Below are 7,198 nucleotides of genomic sequence, written 5' to 3'. Positions count from 1 at the left end.
GAACCAGAAAGGCCCACCGGACAACACGAAAGGCTGACAGCCCAGCCAGGCCCACGAACCAACCGAGAAGGGGAAACAGAACACATCGACGTGGACGCTCCTGTCCATAGTAGAATTCTCCGCCCCTTAAGTAGAGAAAGATACGATCAGAATCTGCAGCAAAAACAAGTAATCCTCCCGTCCCATGTCAAGCGATTTTTTATTACATGTATCTAAAAGTTTTTTAAACATAGATACATTCATATTTGGTCAAATTTAAATCAGTTAATATGGAACGGAGGGAGTAATTAATAAACAGAACAACATAAAATTTTACATCCATTCATATAATATTTAGATTGGATAGGAAATCAAGAGTGGAAGAAGACATCTCGGTTTTTGAGATTTGTTGTTTCTATAATTTCTTATTTACATAACCTCAAACAAATGTACTGGCAAATCTTGTTGACACGAGATTGCTAAAAGACCACAAGCGCTGGGAACAAAAATGTTCTAGAACTAAAGCCGTATAACTTTTTGTTTCGAAATTTCATTCCTCTTGTCTTTTGTTTCGAAATTTCATTCCTCTCGCCTTTTGACGAAAAAAAAGTAAAAGCTAACAAAAGCAGTAGAACAAAAGATGCATAATTGCCCTGTGGCCGTGAGATTAATCCAGTTACTCCCTTAAGAAGAAAAAGAGGCCGAGGCCTAGCCGCCGCCGCCCAGCTATCCAGATCAATCTTGTTTCCCGGCCGGCAGGCAAGGAGCGACGTCCCTGTCTCTTCTACGCATTGTGCTATCCTAGGTTTTCAAAAGTTAAGCACTATGGTGGTGATGGTGGCACCGTGCGGGTCAAGAATAAGGTTTTTTCGATTCCTCGTCCACCTCAGCGACGACGTTCCCGCCGATGGCGTTGAGAAGTGCGGGACAGTTGGTGGCTGCTTTTCTGGAGTGGTGGATCTGGTGTTGTGTTTGTGTTTTGCAGGTCGTCTGCATGTATCGGTTTTTTGGTTCCTTTTCCGATCGGCGAGGCTCGGCCAGTTTCGACCTCATCGTGGAGTTACTGCGGCTAGGTCTTCTCGGATCGTCTGGCTAGATTTGGGATGGTCATCCAACCCTTTTTGTGGTTTTGTTCTCCGGGACAGTGGTCTTTTCCTCAGATCATTGTCGCCGGCTTCTTCTGGCTCCGACCGGCCTGGCTCCGACGTGTATCGGAGGTCCAGAGACAGTATCGAGCTTCGCTCACGGCACGCCACCGGCAAGTGCAGGAGGAAGACAACGACTTACTTATAAGAACTTGCGTGTAATTTTTTTTACTTTAAAGATGGTTCTATAAGGATTGGTTGATTTAATATATGACATTGGCCTTCTCGTAAAAAAAGCAGTATGAAATAATCTCAAATAAAAAAAAGCAAGAACTAACAAACGTAAACTGAAATCATACAAGCAAAAACTATTCTTGAAAAAGAGAAGAAATTCGGCTACCAAGAGGAGCCTAAGCAGAAAATAGGAAAGGGCAAAACCAAGGTTCCGTCAACGGAGGGGGCAACCTGCAAGTGACCTGCAAGCTGCAAAATTTAAGGAAGCAAGGAGAGAAACATAGCCCGGTCCTATTTGTCTAGCTCAATGCTACAGAGAAAGTATCCGGTGAAACGAACGTTTCTGTGAAACCAGTGCGCCCGAACGATTTGAACGGTTGGATGGGAAAGCAAGGGCCTGGATTTCATCAGGTTTCCATTTTGGCCCTTAAGTTTGTTGCGAATCAATGCACGCTACACTCCTTCTTACTGTTTTCTGGACTAGTGGATTTAAACAGAACCGAAGGGTGTGAATGGAAAAAGTCAGTAAATAGAACCGAAGGGTGTGAATGGAACAAGTTTGCGGGCACCAACGATCACGTGAGGGACAAGCCTGTTAGAGGCGTCGGCGTCCAAGACTTGGTAAGTGATACTGTTGTTGTGGTCCTCATGAAGCCATGTGTGTTTTCCTCGTGATGAATGGTCCATTGTTGGTAGGCGTTCCAAGCTTTAGAGTATTTCATGGAGATTCGTGGGAAGCCATTTACCATGCCTCATTGTTGGCGGATCCTCAAGGAGGCCCCCAAGTGGCAAGAGCTCTATGTCTCCATCAAGAAGGCCGGTTTCAATGGGAAGTAGCGGGAGGCGAGCACCATCGACCTTGAGGCCTCTGGCCACAACGAGGTAGCATCACGTGCCGGACGAAGGAAAGGACAAACTCCAAGGGCGATGCAAAGCGTGAGACCTCCAACCTCGCATTCGAAGAGACGGTCAAGAAGATTTTGGCTAACAAGGAGGCGAAGAGGGAGAAGTTCCAACAAAAAAAAAGAAACAAATGAACAGTTACCTCGAGCTTCAAAAAAGGAAGCTCGCCATCGAGGAGGCCACCAATGCGGCGGCAAGGATCAAGGAAGCCGAGGCCGCTATGCTCGCCGAGGAGACAAGGATCATGACGGCCGACTTGAGCCTCCTGAACCCAGGGAGGCGAGCTTGGTTCGAAGCCAGGAGGAAGATGATACAAGATCGAGATGCCGCCTCGCCATCTAGTTGATCGCACTCATTTGGTCCCAATTTGTCTTTTTTTGGGTAATGAACTATGCTTGTCTGTCGGTGAGACCTAAACATTGGTATGCTAATTGGCTTGCTAATTTTGCCATCGATTGGCCTCAATTCTTGCTGGCGGCTAATAAACAGGGGATCGGCCCGCAAAAAGAGGAGACGTTTGAATTCGGACGTCAAATATGGGTCGCCAGAAAATGGGTCACACCGCTCGGGACGTGAGTGACTCAAACAGACAAAGGCCGGGCAGGATAGCAATTTGCGTCCGGCCCCGCGACAAAAGCAGACCAAAACAGGCACAAAAGAGTCCTTTGGGTCGTGCCGGTTGAGTTGCCCTTAATTAGAACCGTCCGTCGGACTGATCCAAGGAGTAGTAATTTTCTAGTCGAGGGCACGAGGTGGCGCTGCAATCCAACTATATCCATTCTTCTCGTCTCCACGGGACACCGGGCACCTCACACTTTCTTTGTCCTCTACAGCGCGCAGGCCGGCGGTAGAGTTTGCCGCCGGCGGCGGCCATCGCCGACACGCCCCCTTCCATTTGCCGATTGCATCCGGCGTTAGAGTTTGCCCCCTTTCTTGCAGAGGCAGCAAAGCTGAGTCGTGGATTCATGGGAGATGAGCCAGGGCTAGAGGTGGTGAGGTAGCTGATGGCACACCACGGCGTCGTTTGACGTCTGGAAGCTCTCTCACCATCGTACTGTACAAGCTAGCGGTGTTCTGCAGCATGGGGGCGACGAGGTTGGCTCATCTTTTTTTTTTGAATCGTCAACGGTGGGGGCAGGCCCCACCTGAATCAAAACTTTATTTCGGGAGGCAAAAAGAAGGTTCAATTACATGATGAAAGTTCACGGGGGAAAAGCAAAGAAAGCATACACGTGAACCACGGACATACCAAACGATAATAAAAAAAAATAAAAATAGGAACTGATTGCAAAGGGTTACAACGGGCGGAATAACATACAATACATGTCCCATCAAAGCAGACATAACAAATTTCTTAAGCTAGAGTTGCGAGGATGGCTTATACCTTTGCTGGGAGTATGGCAGAGAAGAGAGTCGCACCTCCGAAATTATTCATGACAAAACAATCATAAGCAGGAGGCAGCCTAGTATTCAACGAATTAAAGCAGCAGACTCGCCAATTGCCACTCGCCACAAGCCCACAACCAAATCACGTATCCAATCCACGAGTTGCACCTTAGAGAAGCTCCCAGCAGCAGCAACCAAGAATCTGCCTGATACACCAGCACGCGGAAGATGAAGAAGTAAAGAAAATACAAATAAACAAGGGGCCAAATCAATGCCAAGATCACGACACGCAACCTGGTTTGACATAAAAAGTTGACAAAAAGACATCTTCATGTCCATCTTCTACCTTCATAATAGATGAAGTGCAATCTGCCTTCATCAAGGGTAGATTTATTTTGGATGATGTAGTGTTACTGCATGAAACATTGCATGAAGTCACTAAGACCCATGCTGATGCAGTCCTTAAATTAAGGTTGATTTCGAAAAAGCGTATGTAAGGTTAGTTGGAGCTGCTTTCTCAATGTTTTACAGATGAAAAGCTTCCCAGAACAGTTTATTAAGATGGTAATGCAGATTGTTACTGGGGATAGTGTAGGGATAGTGATAAATGACATGTTGGGTCCTTACTTTAGAGCTAAAAAAGGACTCAGGGATCCTTTCTCTCCTTTATTGTTTAACTTAGTGGTAGATGTGCTTAATGTTTTACTTAAGAGGTCTCAAAAACAAGGTCTAATTAAAGGTTTAATTCCTGGATTAGTTCCTGGTGGTCTGAATATGCTTCAGTATGCAGATGATACTTTTTTTTTGTTTGATGGGAATCTAGAAGGAGCTAGGAACCTCAAATTTCTGCTCTGTATTTTTGAACATATCACTGGTTTAAAGATTAATTTTCATAAAAGCGAAATCTACTGTTTTGGTAATGATGTAAATAATAGTGAGGCCCTGGCACATATTTTTACTTGTAAGATCGGTACAGTTCCTTTTAAATATCTTGGTATACCTATGCATAATAAACATTTAAGTAATGCTGACTGGAAAGATACAAAAGGAAAAGTTGAGAAGAAATTAGGTTGCTGGAAAGGCAAACTACTTTCCTATGGAGGGCGCTTGACTCTTTTAAATTCTAGTTTAACGCATGTTCCTTCATATATGATGTCACTTTATGTTTTACCTAAAGGTGTTAAGAAACATATAGACTATTTTAGAACTAGGTTACTTTGGCAAGAAGATCAAGGTGTAAAAAAGTATCATCTTGTGAGTTGGCAGATTGTATGCCAACCCAAAGAGCAAGGTGGTTTGGGTGTTGTTGACTTAACTGCTAAGAATATTAGTTATTTGGGTAAATGGATTTGGAGATTAGAACATGAGGATGGTCTTTGGCAACGTCTGTTAAGAAATAAATATGTGAAGAAGGACACACTTGGTCAATGTGGTAGAAAAACAGGGCAATCTCAATTCTGGAATGGTTTGATGCAGGTTAAAGATTTATTTTCTCAGTTCTATACCAAGAAAATAGGGAATGGTAAAAGAACCAGGTTTTGGAAAGATCAATGGATAGGATCCTCTAGTTTACATCATAGATATCCTAGGCTTTACTACATTTCTATGAATCAGGACATTAATGTATTTGATGCTATTAGTAGTAACTTACAGATCCTTTTTTTAGAAGAAATTTTACTCCTGATACCTATATGATGTGGCAAGATTTACAGAAAGTTCTATAGTAAGGCTTACTAGTGGGGAGGATACATGTCATTGGATTCTAGAGAAAAATGGTGTGTTTTCTGTTCGTTCTTTCTATAATGCATTAGTTACCCGTAGGATTAGATTTCCTTTTAGACAGTTTTGGAAACTTAAAATGCCACTGAAGATTAAAGTATTCATGTGGTTGATTCATTGAAAGAGTATCTTGACTAGAGATGTTCTGTTGCACAGGGGATGGAAATGACCTAAGGAATGTGTTTTCTGTGGACAGGTAGAAAGCATCGATCATCTTTTCCTTGAATGCCAAGTTACTAGATTTGTTTGGACTACCATAAGCTGTGCTTTTGGTATTAGGCAGCATCCTAGTTCTATGCAACAATTACATACTTGGGTTTGTGGCTTTCCTCTTTCTATTCGAGCTAGTGTAACTATTGGTATGGCTGCTCTCTGTTGGTCAATCTGGAAAGTTATAAATGCTACCTGCTTTCAAGGAATTGTTTTTAAAGATCCTGCTAACTTGGTGTTTTTTCTTTGTCATTGGTTGGAATTTTGGGCTGGGTTGCAGAAGCATAAGATCCGGCGCCTTTTGCTGTATGTTGCGATGGTTCTCAAGAATGTGATGGCTGACGCTATGAACAAGACTCATGGATGGGGGGCGTTGAGGCGCCTGGAACATTGATACCTGACTTCTTCTATTGTGTTAGCTTGTTACTGGACCTGGGAGGTGCTTCTGAAGTTTTGTTTTTCAGTTTGGTTTATTCTCTAGCGGTTCATAGCTCGGGCGTGTGTCCCGGCTGTGGTTTATTTTCTGTTGCTTGACTATTGAACTGTGGATCTGAACGATGCGGTTTCTTGAATGAAATCAGGAGCAAGGCTCCTTTCTCTAAAAAAAAACTCTTCTACCTTCATGTGCATCTTCTATCGCACACCGCTGCTCCTGCTATGCGCCGCCACAGCTCCGTCCTCGACTCCCGCTTGTGTCTGCGCCGTGCTTGTCTCTGCCGCGCACGCCCGCTCCCACATTCGAGGGGCCATGCTTGCCAGAGGCATCCCTCGACTGAATCACGGCACCCCTCATGGTGTGGAGGAGGGGAGAGTAGGCCGAGTGTGTCAGACTCCTCTGTATTTCTTCGTTAGCAAGTGTCGTTGACCAGCTCTTATTCACCGAAGCGGTATCTTCCTATGTGAAGCATCCAAGCGTTATCCAACGGCTACCATTCAAATTTCCGGAGCAGGAGTTACCGTGGTCGTCTTCCTTTGCCACTTTTACTGCTTTCACCTTTGCTTGGCTTTATAAGCCCTTGTACCGGCTGAGCTCGGGATATCAAATCTTGTATGAACCCTAGCCGTCTTCATCATGCTACGTATAAATCGAAAAATACCAAAAACACTACAAAATCTCCAAATACCAAAAATATTGCCTGATCTGCTGTGTGATTGTGCTGTGATTATCTTGTTCTCGATCTCTTCAAGGCTTGACACTGAGCCTCCACAACGCTTGGCGGTGGGTGCGCGGAGAATGCGGGCAGATGGGGAGAGGGACAAAGTGGGCGGCGACGAGGTGTGGAGTAGGGAGAGCGCAGAGGGCCGGCGACTTGTTGAGGAGGAGGGTTTGGGCGGTGGCGGCTTGGTGAGGCAGAGGGGATTGGATCGGAGTAATTTTGTTGAGTTTGACGTACGAGGGACGACGACGTGCCAACTGTAAATTAAAGAACATGCAAGATAATCGACGAACGCTCTGACCAATAATGGACATGGGTGCAGTAGGTGGTTCGGATCTTGAGTCGTCGAGGGGCGCCCACATCCGGCACGAAAATGACTTTGCCACGTGGTAATAGATCGTTTGGGTGAGTATCTATTCTATATCTATCTATATCTATATCTATACCTAACAATAAAAGGAGTAA

The sequence above is a fragment of the Brachypodium distachyon genome, chromosome 2 (assembly GCF_000005505.3).
Source record: "Brachypodium distachyon strain Bd21 chromosome 2, Brachypodium_distachyon_v3.0, whole genome shotgun sequence".
NCBI classification, from domain to species: Eukaryota; Viridiplantae; Streptophyta; class Magnoliopsida; order Poales; family Poaceae; genus Brachypodium; species Brachypodium distachyon.
The sequence above is the reverse complement of the archived record's forward strand: the minus strand, read 5'-3'. Positions refer to the sequence as shown.